The sequence below is a fragment of the Ipomoea triloba genome, chromosome 9 (assembly GCF_003576645.1).
Source record: "Ipomoea triloba cultivar NCNSP0323 chromosome 9, ASM357664v1".
Taxonomy (NCBI): Eukaryota; Viridiplantae; Streptophyta; class Magnoliopsida; order Solanales; family Convolvulaceae; genus Ipomoea; species Ipomoea triloba.
Window position 1 is genome coordinate 28,359,985 of NC_044924.1, and position 17,117 is coordinate 28,377,101.

Sequence of the window (17,117 nt, forward strand, 5' to 3'; positions counted from 1 at the left end):
TATTCATGTTATTAACATAAGTTGTGATGTGTTTGTGCATTCGAATGTTAGGAGGATGAGTTCTGTGTATTATGGGCATCAATATTCTGTGTATTATGGGCAAACATTCTGTGTATTCTAGGCAAACGTTCTGTGTATTCTATATAATGATTATGTGTATTATAGATAATGAATTCCCTGGAGTCATTCGCGTCCACTAACATCTGTGTATTTTGTGTCAATATTCTGTGTATTTTGGGCAAACATTCTGTGTATTCTAAGCAAACGTTCTGTGTATTATAGATAATGATTATGTGTATTATAGATAATGAATTCTCTGAGTCATTCCCGTCCGCGCCTACTAACACCGAAACGACGTCGTTCTACGTACATGGTGCACATTGCTATGTGCACCGTGGTGTAGGGTATAACGATTGTTCATCCTACTACTCAGACATAGTATTTAATTCTAACAAGAAAACAAACACCTCCAACCAACAATCAAGCCTTCTGGATCAATTATATTGCTAGCAAGTCCTTTAACTAAATAACAGACAAGGATAAAAAAGTAATTGCAAGCATACTATTTTAACTAACTGTGACCTTCAAAAAAAGAAACTAACTGTGTCAAACGGTGTCGTTACTCTTAACCTCTTCTTCATAGCCACTTTGTCCTCTTTCTTCTCAGAATTAGGAATTGCCCCAGGTTCATTACAATCTGTCAGACAGATGATTGTCTTCCTCATTTGCTTGGATCATAAGGAGAGGGAAAGATCAAAGAAGAGTAATAGAAGAGTCTGGAGTCGACACAAGAGCGCAACAATGCCGCAAATAGTATCAGGTTATTTCTGCAATTCATTTCTTTAATCCCAAACCCTTCACTCATTAATTTCAATGCACTAGTGGTTGGATCAGAAACTATTTTTGCTTCAGTTCAGATTAAGTCTCTGCTTTTTCTTTGTTATTGATTAGCAATCCCACCATGTGTTTGATAGAAGTCTTATGTGGAGTTTGTAATCTATATATAAAAGAAGTCTTATGTGGAGTTTGTAATCTATATATAATATCAATATGAATTAATGATAATTTTGGTCCCCCGATAATGTCGTAAGTACCAAATTGGTCATCGACTATCAATTTTGACCAATTAAATTTTCAACTATTGATTTCGTAACTGATTTGGTCCTCCGTCAAACGGATCAAGGACCAATTTGGTGATTATGGAGGACCAAGTCGATTACAAAATCAATAGTTGAAGATTTAATTGGTCAAAATCAGTGTTGCAAAAATCCAGCCTAGGCGCCGGATTAATCCCCGCCTAGGCATTAGGCGCTGGTGGACCGCCTAGCGTATCACATTAAATGATGGTCTAGGCGGCTGGCCGGCTAGGCGACCGCCTGGGCCGCCTAAGCTCCGCCTAGGCCGCCAAAGCACCGCCTAGGCCGCTTAGGCGCTGACCGCCTAGGCATCGACTAGACCGACTAGGCACCGAGTAGGCCTTCTAATCGGTCAATTAACTATTTTTCTTTTTTTTTTAATGGGTTATTTCACTCAAAACAACATCGTTTTGAGCGAAATAATCCTAAATTGTACAAACTTTAGATATTTTAGGTTAATATTTAATATTTTAGTATTAACTATTAAAGTATTATATAATTATTAATTATTAATCTTTAAAAAATTAAAAATACTTAAACAAATTTTTAAAAAATAAAAAAAAAAAAAAAAATACACGGGCGCCTAGGCGCCGATTAATCCCCGGCTAGGCATCCTAGGCGCTAGGCGCCTAGCGATTTTTTCAACCATGGTCAAAATTGATAGTCGATAACCAATTTGGTAATTACGGGAGTCGAGGGACCGAAACAGTCATTAATTCTATAACTAATTTGCTTGAAAAAATCTATTGTTTGGATGTAATATGAAAGTGAGCAGATTGATTGATTGTACACTAAAAATTGAAATTTAATGTGTAATTTATTTTCTTTAGCATCATGTTTCAACTGGAAACATAATAGGAACTAATTCAGCTACATTCTGTAATTGAACCCGGAGCTTTTCAAAGATAAATGGAAGCTTGAGCTTTCCACAGCAGAAACAAAGAGAAATATAGAGAAGAAAGTAGGGAGAAATTGATGAAGAAATAGAGAGAAACATTTTTAGAATTTCATATTCAAAATCTGCATAATCTAGTGCTCCCAAAGCCGTCAAGTTTTACTTACTATAATTCATTCTTTCATACATTGTCATTGGGAAATCATGAGAGACATGTAAATTTAGGAGTAAACACATTATACACACAATCAATCCAAATTACTGCAATATAATATAATGATGACATTTGACCCAATAAAACCAAACACAAACAAAAATAGGACATCAAGGAAATTAAAAAGAAAAGAATAAAGGCACCACACTAGACATCCAAGATTACACACACTCAGTTGAACAATCACACTTAATACATGAAAACAACAAAGTAACCGGGGTGGATGACAACAAGAATATAAGCCCTGCACTTGATTGATTTTGTTAACGATAGTTCTTTCTTCTCCCTTGACCTTTTTGAAAGAAAACCTTCGAAATAACTCCATCAATCTTCTTGTTATAATATGATCTCCATTTGTTGGACATCAAAAGTGGCACGAAGATTCCTCCTAGACCCGCAGCAAATCCTAATGCAACACTGATGTAGATATCAAAATGGTGAGAAGAATGTTTCTCTTCCGATGTTGGCAGTGGATATGCTGGTTTATTAATGCCACTACAAGATACATTAATTTGGAAGCCACATAGCCCCTTGTTTCCCATGAATGAGCTTGCATAGAAGGTATTAAATTGTGCTCCTTGTGGAATCCTTCCAATGAGATAGTTGTATGATAAGTTTAAGAAGGATAGGAAGGTTAAGCTCTCTAGCTGCTCTGGGATATTTCCTGCTAGGTTGTTGAATGAGAGGTCTAGTGCTTCCAAAGCTTTCAAATTTTCAAGAGATTGAGGAATACCACCTGTCAGTGCATTGCATGAGAGGTTAAGAAGATAAAGCAGTTTAAGCTCTCCAACAGTCTTTGGTATAACTCCTTCAAATTGGTTACTTGAAAAATCAATAGAGGTGAAGATAGACAAAATCTTCTCTATAGTGTAACTTTGTCCTTTTAGTGACAGTAGGACTGAATCTTGATAGTAAAAGTTTTCTCTTTGAGATGTGAAGTGCAAGTAGTCAACCTTAGAGTTTGCTTCGTTCCTCTCAACCATAATAGCTTTTAGTCCCAAGAATAAATCAGTTGGTAGATGTCCACTGAAATTATTCGAGGATAGGTCAATGACTTGTAAGCTTGGCCAACTGCTATTTACCCCAAGCTTGGGGCAAGAAATGCTTCCATGAAAATGATTGGAATGCAATACAAGAATGTGCAGATTCGACAATTTATTGAGCCGGCAAGGAAAGGTATCACTTATTCTGTTTTTTGCAAGATTTAATACCTTAAGCTTTGTGCAATTGACCAAGGAGGGAGGAAGTTGCCCTTCTAAGAGATTTTGACTAAGATCCAATGTCTGTAAAGAACAACTGTGTTGAAACTTCTGTGATATCTCACCACTTAAATGATTTCCTTTAAGATTCATTACAGCAAGGTTGCTGTTATTTTGAACCAGACATGATGGTATTGTGCCATGCAAAGCGTTGTAGGACAAGTCAAGCACTTCAAGATGTGCTGTTCGGCACCAAGAAGTTGAGATTCTTCCACTAACTCTATTCTTTGCAATAGAAAAGAAAAAGACATATGGGATTTGTTCACCAATATCTGGAGGAATCATGGAGAAATTGTTGTTGTTGGAGAGGTCTAAATACTCTGCATCACGTGGTGGTTGTGGAACCTGTCCACTTAGCATATTAGAATTTAGATCAAGGACATTAAGAGTCTCATATTCCATTGGCTCTTTCATATGCGTCAAATGATTGTGAGAAAGATTGAGTCCACCATTACTGATTCCCCATATCCAGTTAGGAATTTCTCCGCTAATTGCGTTGCTGGAAAGATCTAGCCATTGCAATTTTGATTGGTTTTTCAAAAAATTGGGAAATTTCTGTAGATTGCAGGAAGCTAATCTTAATCTTTCAAACTGAGGGAGTAAGGGAAGTTCTCTTGCGCTTATGGTTGTCTCAATTACCAAGCTGTTATAGGAAATGTCAATAGACTTAATATTCTCTGGGTTTCTAAACTTTGTTAAATGGACAGTGCCATTAAATTTGTTTGATGAAAGATCAAGTGATGTAAGATTCTGAAGTTGAAAGAAGAATGGAGGTATTGTCCCTTCCAAGTTGTTGCTGCTCAAATCAAGTAATTTCAGTGGAGAAGTCACATTTTGCAAATCAATCATTTGACCAAAAAGTTTGTTTGAGGAAAGATAGAGTGATGTAAGATTCCGAAGCTGAAAGAAGAAAGAAGGTATTGTCCCTTCCAAGTTGTTGCTGCTCAAATCAAGTAATTCCAGTGGAGAAGTCACATTTTGCAAATCAATCATTTGACCAGAAAATTTGTTTGATGAAAGATAGAGAGCTGAAAGATTTTGGAGTTGGAAAAAGAAAGAGGGTATTGTACCTTCCAATTTGTTGCCATTAAAATGAATAACTTCCAGTGCAGAAGTTACATTTTGCAATTCATTTATATGACCAGAAAGTTTGTTTCCATACAGAGATAAGGTTGTAAGTGATGGCAGAAAAAATAGTGATGCTGGGATGGGTCCTGAAAATGAATTTTCAGACAAATCCAGATTTTTAAGATTGTTAAGGCCATCCCAGTGAGAGGAAGGAATTTCACCTGTAAAATCATTATTGGAAAGATTTATATAGGTCAGGTTTTTAACCAGCTTAAGTGGTGGAATCCAACCACTGAAGTGATTCCCATGCAATCTCATCCCAACAAGGTTGGTAAGCTTTGTAATAGAAACAGAGATTGCTCCGCTAAAATCGCAATATGCAAGGTCAAGATGGGATAACAATCTCAGATTTCCTATGGACTCAGGTAAATTCCCAGAAAACATTGTTCCATAAAGTGTGAGACTCTTGAGAGATCCATTTTTGGGGAAGTCTGGCAAAGAACCCCCAAGCATTTCATTGAAACTTAAGTCAATGGTTTGCAAAGTTGGTACCTGGAATACTTTCTGAGGAACTGTTCCACTGAAGTCGCATCCTGCCAGGCTCAAAACAGTTAGATTGGTGAAATCCGCAAAGAAGTCTGGAAACGGAGCAGAGAAGGCGATCCCATCAAGCCTAATAACAGAAAGGGATGGCAGTTTCAGCAAGAGAGAAACATTGAAGCCAGCGATGATTGACCCGTCATCGCTGAGGTCAAGACTAGTGATATATCCAGAATCATTGCAACTCAGACCCGGCCATTGGCAGCAGTCAACTCTTTCATCCCACAGCACCAGCTTGGTGGATGTTAAAGAATTGTAAGTGAGTTCACTTCGTATGTGGAGAAATACAGACTTTTGATCCGGAAGGCACTGACCCAATGTATGCATAACATTTATTGTGAATAAATTTGAAAAGAGCAGAACCATGGGAATCCAGGTAATCATAATAATCCTCATTTTATCCCCAGATTTCCTTCTTCTTGAGCTGCAAATTAAAGCAAAAGAGCTGAAATTTATATATCTGCTGATTCTTACACAAAGATATAGCATTGCGTCAATGTAATACTGTTGTTTAATTTGAATTGTCTCGTTAGTTATTAGTTATGTTTCATAAGCACAAGCTAAGTGCTCCTCACAAAGTTGTCTTCCAATGACTTTCCAATCTTAACAGATTTTTCCACCATGTGACTTTGAATATATTTGTGGTTGCCAAATAAGAATTTTCTTTTTGTCTCATAATTGTTCATCAACAACCTGGAATGTGTGGTTGAGTGGTTATTTGGTAGGTTGCTTTAGTTCAGATTTCTAATCGTTGCTTTACTTTTTGTGTATGCTCCTTGCTTTTTGCTCTGCACGTTTTGTCTTGGCCTTAATCTTCCGTTATATCGTGGGCCATGGTCCACAAAGCTTTGTGGACCATGGTCTAAAAAAGGCACCGTTTCTTAAAGTAAAGAAACGGATGCCGTCACATTTTAACGGAGCTCCGTAAATGAAACTAAGGGTGTGTTTGGTTGACGGGTTTTGGTATAAGGTATGGGTATCAAAGTGATTGTTATTGTTTGGTTAACAGGTTTTTAGAATACTACTATGGGTTTGAAATACCCCATTAATTGAAAAAACTTATACCCTTATTAAATAAGAGTTTCATTTCCCTTCCTCCTTTCTTCCCCAACTATTAATAATCATTGCCACTACCAAACATGCAAAATATTTTTACCAAAACCCATTACCCTTATCAAGTATTTGTTACCCATACCGATTTCGGTTCTTATGTGCAAACCAAAAACACCCTAAGTTCATCTCAAATGATATTGCCTCAAATTTGTTTTTATCTTATCAAATGAAATTGTAGTTATATTAAAATGAAACTGTAGTTGTGTTGAAAGGAAACTGCAATGTATATAAAATGAAATTGAATAACAGTTTCACATATTTGAGTGTAAATAACTGTCCAATGAAACTGTAGTTATATAGAAATGATATTGTGTTTGTGTTGAAATGAAACTGCATTATATATAAAATGAAACTGAATAACAGTTTCACATATTTGAGTGTATAATGTTGAATGAAACTGTAGTTATATCGAAAAGAAATTGTAGTTGTGTTGATAGAAAATTGAAATGTATACACATATTTGAGTGTATATTGTCCAATGAAACTGTAGTTATATCGAAATGATATTGTAGTGGAGTTGTAATAAAACTATAGGGTATATAAAATGAAACTGAATAACAGTTTCACATATTTGAGTGTATAAAGTCAAATGAAACTGTAGTTGTGTTGAAAGCAAACTACAGTGTATATAAAATAAAATGAAAGCAAACAGCTTCACGTATTTGAGTGTATAATGTCAAATGAAACTGTAGTTATATCGAAAAGAAACTGTAGTTGTGTTGAAAGTAAACTGCAGTATATATAAAATGAAACTGAATATGTTATACACACAGAGTTGCTTTTTGCGGAATGGCGCGGAACGGGTGCCGTTTCTGCCGTTTCTTTTCATTAATCAAAACGACGCCGTTTTGATGCATGGACTATCATGCATTGTAGACCGCGCTACACAGTAAAGAAATGGTTGTCGTCACATCATAACGGAGCTCCGTAAATGAAATTACAGTTTATCTCAAATAACACTACCTCACATTCGTTTTTATATTATTAAATGAAGCTGTAGTTATATCGAATTGAAACTGTAGTTGTGTTGAAAGGACACTGCAATATATATAAAATGAAACTGAATAACAGTTTACATATTTGAGTGTATATTATCAAATGAAACTATAGTTATATCGAAATGATACTGTAGTTGTGTTGTAATGAAACTATAGTGTTTATAAAATGAAACTAAATAATAGTTTCACATATTTGACTGTATAATGTTGAATGAAACTGTAGTTATATCAAAATGAAACCATAGTTGTGTTGAAAGGAAACTGCAGTGTATATAAAATGAAACTAAATAACAATTTCACATATTTGAGTTTTTATTATTCAATGAAACTGTAGTTATATCGAAATGATACTGTAGTTGTGTTCTAATTAAACTATAGTGTATATAAAATGTAACTGAATAATATTTTCACATATTTGAGTGTATAATGTCAAATGAAACTGTAGTTATATCGAAAAGAAACTGTAGTTGTGTTGGTTTTTGCGGAACAACGCGGAACAAGTGTCGTTTCTTTTCATTAAAAGAAACGACACCGTTTTGATGCCTGGACTATGGACTACCAAGTATTGTGGGCCGCGGTCCACCGGAAAATTTGTGCTTAGGATGCGTCTACCTAAGATTTATGGAGTCTTGGTAACATTTTTTTTTTAATTTTTTTTTTATATTTTTGAATACTACTCTATTACAATACATTATTTGTTCATAACTACTTTCTCAACCTATTGAAGTACAATGAGTCAATATCACTTTCACTGAGGCTTGAACCCACAACCTCCTATATGAGGGAGTAACTTGGTGCCACGGGGCCGCAAGGTCCTTGGCAAGTCTTGGTAACATTCTTCTTGCATCTTCTGAATTTTGAGGTTGTTTACTATTTGTTTAAGGAATGTTTAAACAGTTGATCTTAAAGGTAACGTTACCCTTTACTTCTTGGAGTTAACTTTTCGTATCAAACCTTAACAACCTTTCGTACTAGACTTCTCTAAAATTCAATCATTTACCTTTTGAAAGTAACTAATTATTTGGTTAGTTTTACTTTCTGGTCAAGGTTGGTCCTTTCACTTTTCGACCATTTAGCCTTCCGGTCTTCAATTTTTCGCTCTTGACTCTTCTATCTTCAAGTCTTCATCTTCTCGAACCTCAGCTTTACAGATCCTCGTTTATTAACGGAAACTGTTTTCAGTTTTCTGTTTTCAATTTTTCAGTTTTCATTATCTATTTTCTGTTTAGAAAACTTGTTTACTAACACTTATTTTTTCAAATTTATTTTTTTAGATTAACGTTATAAAATTAGCACACGTTTAATTTTGAGTGATTTTTTAGACCTTATATATAAATATTTTAAAATATATTTGGTTTAAATAGAATAAATAGAATTTTTACTTTTAAGTCTAATATATGTAAGATTTTTACATTTGATATCTAAACCAAATTTATATTTGTATATAACATAACTAAAAATATATCTGAACCAATAACCTATTAAGTTCACATAAAATTTAGTTTAGATAGTATTAATATTTTTTTGAGTTAATATTTAAAATATTTTTGGATATAATCATTTGAATGACATGTATATAAATATATAATTTTTACTTTGAATTCTAATATTGTAATATATGTGAAATTTAAATATCCGATATCCGGACCAAACTTGTATTACGATATATAACATAACAAAAAATATCCGAACCAATAATTAATTGAGTTCAATCAAAATATAAAACTTGGTATAAGTAAATTGTGCTAGTAAACATATTTAGATGTTTTCTATTCTCCAATTTTCCTGAAAACTAGAGAAATTTTTCATTTAGTTGTTGACTTTTCGAAGAATGACGTTTCGGAAGTTACTGTTACAACCTTCCAAGATTAACTATTTTATGGTTACTTATCAAGTTTGGTTTACTTTTCAGTATTTTTACTTTTTGGTTAGTAAAGTTCATTCTACAAGTTGACCTTTCGGATTTACATGAAAAATTTCGTAAGTCTAGAAATGAAAAATAATTGGAGACATAAATTTATCAAAATGTTTGGTATCATCATAATCAACCTAATATACTTGTTCCAAAGAGCATCCCCAATAGGGGGATTTTGGAAGGTTTTACGGTTAATAATGCATATGTGGATGAGAGAGAATAAATTGGGTTCTTGCGGGAGGCCACCACCACACAAAAAAATAAATAAATAAATAAATAAAGAAGACTGTCTCCTGGTGCGCATGAGGCATACCAGAAGCGCCCAACCAGGCTCGTGCACACCTCGTGAAAAGATTGGCGTGTTAAATAGCCTCTTTTTTTATTGTCAGACTTTTTTTTCCTTTTCTTTTTCTCACATTTCCTCTCTCTCCTCTCTCCTACTTATCAACCTAAAAACACACAAAAAAATCTCAACAAATGAGGATGCTCTAACATAAGGAAAGTAAATCTCACCTAGGGGAGATAAGATTCTTTTTCTTGGGTGACTAAGAATCTATCAAATTCATTTAATTATGTTTTTTTTTAAAAACATTTAATTATGTATTTATAATTTTTTTTCCTCAAGTTATAAAAGTCTCTTATAAATATAAGAAATTGTCTTTACCACCATTATACATTGTTTATCAAAGAAATTTACATTCAGGTACGTAGTTAAAGTTTTCCGTTCTCTGCGTCATGTTTGATAGCATTCAATCTGTCGTACTATGTTCATACTATTTGCTCTATATAATCATAAATCTAAATCTTAATAATGTAATAAACACTAAACTATTGATACATCAAACCATTTTCCAGTTACTCTGTATAAAGTTAATAATATTTTTTTTATATGTTAATAAAAACAAATTTTAATGTACATATACATTATATTAAAGTAATGATTTTATGTAACTATAGATTTAATTTTTTTTTTTTAAATAAAAATCAATGCGAACATCATTTTAAAATCTCAATTAGAATTTTTTAATGATATATTTTTATATATTAATTTTATTTATAAAAAAAAAATAAATTTAAATTGAAAACAAAAATAAGGAAAAAAAAAATACAGATGAATCCGTAGACAACTCATACAAGTGTTTACATCTCTTTTCAGTTTTCACCCTAAAATTCTCTTCCTCCTTTGCTTTCATCATAAGGAGAGTGGTAGAAGGGTGTGGAGTCGACACAAGTGCGCAATAACACTGCAAACAATATCAGGTTATTTCTTCAATTCATTTCTTTAATCATTAATTTTAATGAACTATTGGTTGGATCAGAAATTGCTTTTGTTTCAGTTTATGTGAGGTTCAGATTAATTTGATCCAATTTTCTATTTTTTTTCTTTGTTATTGATTAGCAATTCCACCATGTGTTTGATAGAAGTCTTATGTGGAATTTGTAATCTATATAATTGAAAAAATCTATTGATTGGATGCAATATGAAGGTGAGCAGGTTGATTGTACACTAAAAAATTGAGCAGAGCAGATCAGACCAGTATGTCATACAACTAAAAAAATTGAATTTAACCTCAAGAACATCACAGAATTCCCTTCCCCTCAACTTGATCCTTGTCCTCAATGATACTGAAGTTTTAAGTGGACATAATTCTCCCATATAGCCTCCATTTGCAGCCACAAAAGAAATATGTTATAGTACACCATTCATTCCTGTAAGTCTGTAACAATAATAATTCTTTTTCTCCAGTATTGTCACCATTTGTTCAACCAAAGATGAAATCATTCTCTACCTCTTTGGTATTTCCTCATCAGTAAAACAAGAAGAGACAGACAATTCAACAAGCAGCTATGGTCACAATATAATATTTATTACTAACTCAATTCTGAGGTGCACCACCTTCATCTACCCTAATCTTCTTCCTCCTCCCACCTCTTCTAGGCCGGGGGCCGTTGCCTGGCTCTCTCCTCCTCTGCGGAGCACCATCATCATCATCATTATCATTATCACTGCCACCATCACCCTGTGGCGGGATGTCGTCATTAGGTTGAGTTTCAACTCTCCTGTCTTCCCCTATGAGGGTCAAAGCTTTAACACATGCTTCCTGAATGGCAGCATAGCCTTCACCTGCATTTCCTGCTTGCTCCAAACCCTCTCTGGCCATCCCACTTATCTTATGTGTAACCCTCACCTGCATGCATATATTAATCAAACAAATTAAATTATTCTTGGACTAATAATATATCTTCAGAATCAATATAATGAATTCTGATCTGCCAAATTTATTATTATTCTGTTAGTTTTAACTTACCAAGTGTTCTAGCTTTGACGCTAAAGGCATGAATCCTCTTTCAGGACGGTGGACTGGGTTGGTAATGACACGGCGTGCGATCAAGCTATACCATCTCACGTATTCTTCTAACCATGTTTGGTCATTATCATCATCAGCCACCGCATTCACAACATTTTCTTCTCGGCTTTCCCATTCTAACAAGTACTTCATGTGCCTAGTGCTCCAGTCTATGCCCTTTTTCCCTCTTCCATCAATTTTGTGCAAGTCTAGTACTCCAGTGTCAAAGTTGGCTGGGGGCGGCTGCTTGAATTTCCCAAATTGGCGGAGAACTCTGTCTGGTAAGTGCCACTCTACAATCTCATACATGATCATAGGAGACTTCGTCATCCAGACGTGCTTCCCTGCTTTGCAATAACCTGGTAACTCATCCAACTCGTTTTCGTATGGTCTCCATTTAAACTGCACTCGAAAATGCAATTGAGTGACTAATACATTAAGTGGTTTGCAAGTTTCAGTACTATGTGTATAAGAATATAAGTATCTTGGTACATACATGAGTGTCGTCTTTCATATTATCAAGTTGATCCCTGTATGCTTTTAAAACATGATTGGCTACATCACCAAATTCTTTAGAAGTACACCACCTAAAAATGACATAGTAAGTAGGGGTTAGTTTGGCTCAAGTAATGGTGCAATGGCTTTGCCTTAAAAATTAAATATGGTCCTACTAGCTAGTGGCTAATAATTTAACCTGTCAGAAAGTAAAAACATGGTCTTGTATTATATTTTATTTTATGTTCTTGCCTTTTCAATGAGTGGTACTTATTAGACTATATAATATTTTTTTTTTAACACATGGTCTTGGATTAGTATAATTTTGAAATAAAAAACATATATACCTGGCAGCTCTAGGTCGATCTATTAGGTCCTGAGGGATGGAGTGTATGTTCGGAGAGAATAAGGTGATACGCTCCCAAACCCACAATTGAAGAAGAATGAGGGCACCGCTAATTTGATTAGCATTACCCATGGACGCCTTGCACATGCTTCGATACAAAAAGGCAAGAACAGCACTGCCCCAACTGTAGCCATTAGCACTCTGCAAATCTCTGATGTGGTCTAAGAAACATAGTCTCACCATGTTGTTTGACTTGTCGGGAAATAATGTTCCACCTAGTAATTGCATGATACGTAGTCGGGCCATGCGTTGCACGTCTTCGTCAGTTGAACGCTCTGTTAGTGGTGTCGGGTTCTTTAGACATGTCATGCTCAAACGAGAGGTGCCAGAAATTGAGTTACCGTTAGGCCTAATGCCGAGGAGGTCATGACATATGTCACACCACTCATTTTTTGTTCTCGTTTGGACACTTGTCACTGCCATGCCATCAATGCGCAGTCCTAAAAGAACCTCCACATCTTGCAATGTGATGGTGACTTCCCCAAATGGAAGTTGGAAACAATGAGTTTCTGGGCGCCATCTCTCCACCATTGCAGTGATCAAAGGCCAATCCAAATGTATCCTTTCTAATCTCGACAACCCATCAAAGCCTGCCAGTTGAATGTATGCCATAACTCTATCATCAAATTCTTTTTTTGCATTCCAAAATGACCTATCATATCTGCAACACTTCAGGGATTTATTTATTTGACGAGATCCTTTCCAAACTTGAGTAGATCTATGAGGCTGTTGTTGGGTAAGAACAGAATTGCAAATTGGACCTGGTTCAAGTTGTGCCATGTTCTACATACAAAGCCAACAAAAAATGTTGAAACATAAACATTGTTAAACATACCTCTACAATACACATGGAAACTAGAAATTTTAGGTAATTCTATGTCCCTAATACAACAAGACTAGTTGTTTAGATGGGTAAAACATCTATGGGAAGATAATGCAAGACAAAATATAAGAAAAGGAATATAGAGATATGATGGGAACTAGTGAATAATAATTTATCAATCTTATTTTACTTATTCAGTTCAAATTTGAGTTATATGTTTACAATTCAATGTTTATATATTAAATTAAATTTATTGTTAATGAAAATTTTTGTATATTTGGATGTTATATTAAAAGTTGTATTACTAATAAAAACAAAATTTTGAATTTAAAAATTATGAAACAATATTTAAGAAAATAAGTGGATAACTTCTTTTATCCTTGTGTTATTCTCATATTATCATCATTTTTCCTGACTTTCTTCTCAATTTTTGAAGGGAAGAATCTTCAATAAAACATAGGATTGGGTTGTTTTATCCAAAATTCCTAAGCACATTTTCTCCTCAAAATATCTTCATACATTTTCTTTTTTCTATTCTCATCCAAATAAAATAAGCAAATTAATGTTCTCAAATACTAATATGTAATGCCTTTTTCCCTTTTTATTATAATATCTTCATTTTCTACCCAGCCCAAGCATGCACATTGACAATGCCCATTGTACCCACTAGTTGAACAACACTCAAACACAATTCAACCATAAATAACATGCATATTTTCATCACAAGATTTTTTATTATTAATATAAGATCATATATATAGTTATACATTCAAAGAAGTCTAATATATGACACATTAGATTAAATTTCTTTCCATTATTGTAACAAAACAGAGGATCATAGACTTTCTAAAATGGTAGAGTGAAACAGAGGATAATTACTTATATATCTAGCATTTGCACTCTTCACCTATGTAAGACTAAAAGTAATGTGAGTGAAATAGAGTAGAATTACCTTAAAGGAATGTATTGATTAGAAATTTGGTCTCCCCTAGAGTGAATGAGTTCACCTGTTGAAATAATAGAAATCACTTGTAGATTTATAGTTTGTTCTCAATCTATACATGTATAAGACAAGTAGTGAAAAGTTAAATAAAATATAATTATCTAAAGAGAATGTGAGAAGTGATGATAAATCCAAATTTCATAATAAAAAAAAATGGGTTCACTTGCTTGAAATTGTAAAATTTCTAACAGATCTTGGGTTTGCTCTATGTATTTGTGTAAGATTAAAGGAAAATACAGGTGATAATAGGGGTTGTGTTCGTTGCAGGAAACCCAACAGACTAATTGCAAAAAATACTTGTATATAATTAGAGCAGAATTACCTAAAAGGAAGGGTAAACAATGACAAGAAAAGTTAGTCTTCGTTGCAGGAAACAAGTTCAATTGCTTGAAATGCTAGAAATCGTGTTGTGTAGAAGAAGATAGGTGTTGGATAAAACAAAGCAAAGCGGGTATTAAAGCGGGTTAGGGTTGCGAGGGCAACACCCGGTACAGTACGTGGGTAATTTTGTACATGTACATGATTAGGGTTGCATAAAAATATTTTGCTTGCAACCCTAGAGGTATGGTCAAAGCTTGGCGGAGTGGGTATCAGAGCGTTGTAGTATAAATCCTTACTGATTTTGTGTTTGCTCTTTACACCCGTACAAGAATGCAAGCGAAATAGCTGTAATTAAATTACCTTAAAAGAAGATGAACAAATGAACAATGAAGAGAAATTAAATCGCCCTCGGAGGAAACCAATTCACTATCTTGAAATGGTCGAAATCATTTCCCGATCTATGGGTTGCTTTCTATAGATGCGCAACACTAAAAGTAACAAGTCAAACAGAGTAGAATCACATATAAGGGAGGTGAACGATGATGAGAGATTGAATCAAGGATCTTAGCGAAAATAGAAGAAATAGGTGAGAAGAAATTGTGGTGAACAGTGATAAATTCCGATTGAGCTCTTAGTAAAGATGGAAGAAGATTGGTGAAAAGCGATGGAACGGTGTGGACTTTAACATTTTGAGGTCCATTAGATGGATTGAGTCATATACAATTGGTCCAATTAATTTGTCAGAAATTGATGGACTTGTTAATTGTATAATTTAAACGGTCAAAATATTATATGTTTGGGCCATGATTTTATATATTTATAACATATAAAATAACTTAACTTGTTTGTGCTATCAATTTTTGGACGAACATTCAACGCATCCAAGTTGTGGGTGGACAAAGTTCAAGCTTGAGAAGATTTTAATTTACCCCCTACACGTTGATAGAGTCTTCTACCAACATATTTTAGACTTTTTAAAAAGTTGAAATGTATTTATACTAGTTCAATCCCACATATTTTTTCAATGTAGAACAAAGACTCTTTTAAAGTCTTTCAAAACTCCATTTTACTAACTTAATGGACGACATACTTTGAGAATCAATTTCTCATTTGCCTATTATCTATTTTGAGTGTATACCTATACGAAATTCATAATCTCAACTAAGAGAATCCAAATCTAATTTGATCCGACCCAAATTAGAAGTGGAATTCACTCAAAATATTGCCTCAAAATGACCACTTTAAATGTCATTTTTAGTTAATATTTTCCAACAATGATTTCTTATTTGTTCAAATGAAAAAAATATGCATGTATAATTTTTTTTTATAATAATCATTATCGTTACATACGAACTTTCATTTCACATATTTATCTATTCCTACTTTAACTTGCTTGGGACTGCCCTCTTGGTGAAGCAAGAAAGAAATCCCTCTGTATGTCCAATGACCATTGTACAAAGTATTTTTCAAAGAAATTTGTTGATGTGTCATGCTTTGATAAAGATGGTTATTGTGTGTATAGGTGTTTAGAAGACAGACGAACTGTGAGCAAATGTGGCATTGACCTCGACAATAAATACGTGGTTCTTCACAATCGTTATTTGTTGTTGAAGTATAAACCGCACATTAATGTAGAGTGGTGTAATCAATCACGATCAATAAAGTACTTACTCAAGTATGTAAATAAGAGAAATGATAGAGTTCCCAATATTTTCATAATTGATGAGATCAACATTTACTATGATTGTCAATACATGTCTCCTTGTGAGGCTTCAATTCATGGTGTTTTTTTTTTGTTTTGAAATACAGTATTGAATGCTCGTTGTTGAAAGATTGAGCTTTGATGATGATGAAGGAATGAATGTTGTTCTAAACAGAACCATTGTTGGTTATATTAGTATGTTCATTTCATGGTTTGAAGCAAATAAAAGGTATCCAAAGGCGAGAGTATTAATTTATGCGGAGATGCCAAATAAATTTGTGTGGAAAAAAAATTACGCAAATGACATCATAGACAAAGAGGATATTGAGTGAATATTTTATGTACCTCCAAGGAGTGGTGAGATATATTATTTTAGATGTCTTTTGAATATATATAGTTCGTGGTGCAACATGTTATGAAGATATTAAAACTGTCAATGATGTCCAATATGATTCCTATTGAGATGCCTCTAATGCTAAAGGGTCACTAGACGATGATAAAGAATATATTGATGCAATCAATGAGTCAAGTGATTGGGCATCTTCTCATTCACTTAGGAAATTGTTTGTGACACTATTGACTTCAAATTCTCTAGAGAGGTCAGAAGTGGTTTGGGATGTTGTGTTGGTTTGGGATGTTGTGTGGGCGCATCTTCTGTTAGACGATGCGCGCAATACAATTTGTGTCGATAACATTGTGACCAAGGTGTTGTGTTACTACTTGATATGATTATAATTTTCCAAATTCTAATGTTGACCAATAGAGCCATGTTTTCTAATATTCATTGGTAATATGTTGTGACGTCTAAAATGAACAAACAA

The 17,117-nt window shown here is 34.0% G+C and overlaps 1 long non-coding RNA gene across 2 annotated transcripts; it reads left to right on the forward strand.

Annotated features, from left to right (window-relative positions):
• Positions 1–629: 629 nt before the first annotated feature.
• Positions 630–16,338, forward strand: LOC116029005. Of its 2 annotated transcripts, none has more exons than XR_004100260.1 (4): positions 630–820; positions 10,355–10,458; positions 11,552–11,908; positions 16,117–16,338. It is a non-coding gene; the product is annotated as an uncharacterized LOC116029005 (long non-coding RNA). The 2 variants fall into 2 exon arrangements; XR_004100261.1 differs by having other exon boundaries at positions 11,552–11,827.
• Positions 16,339–17,117: the final 779 nt, after the last annotated feature.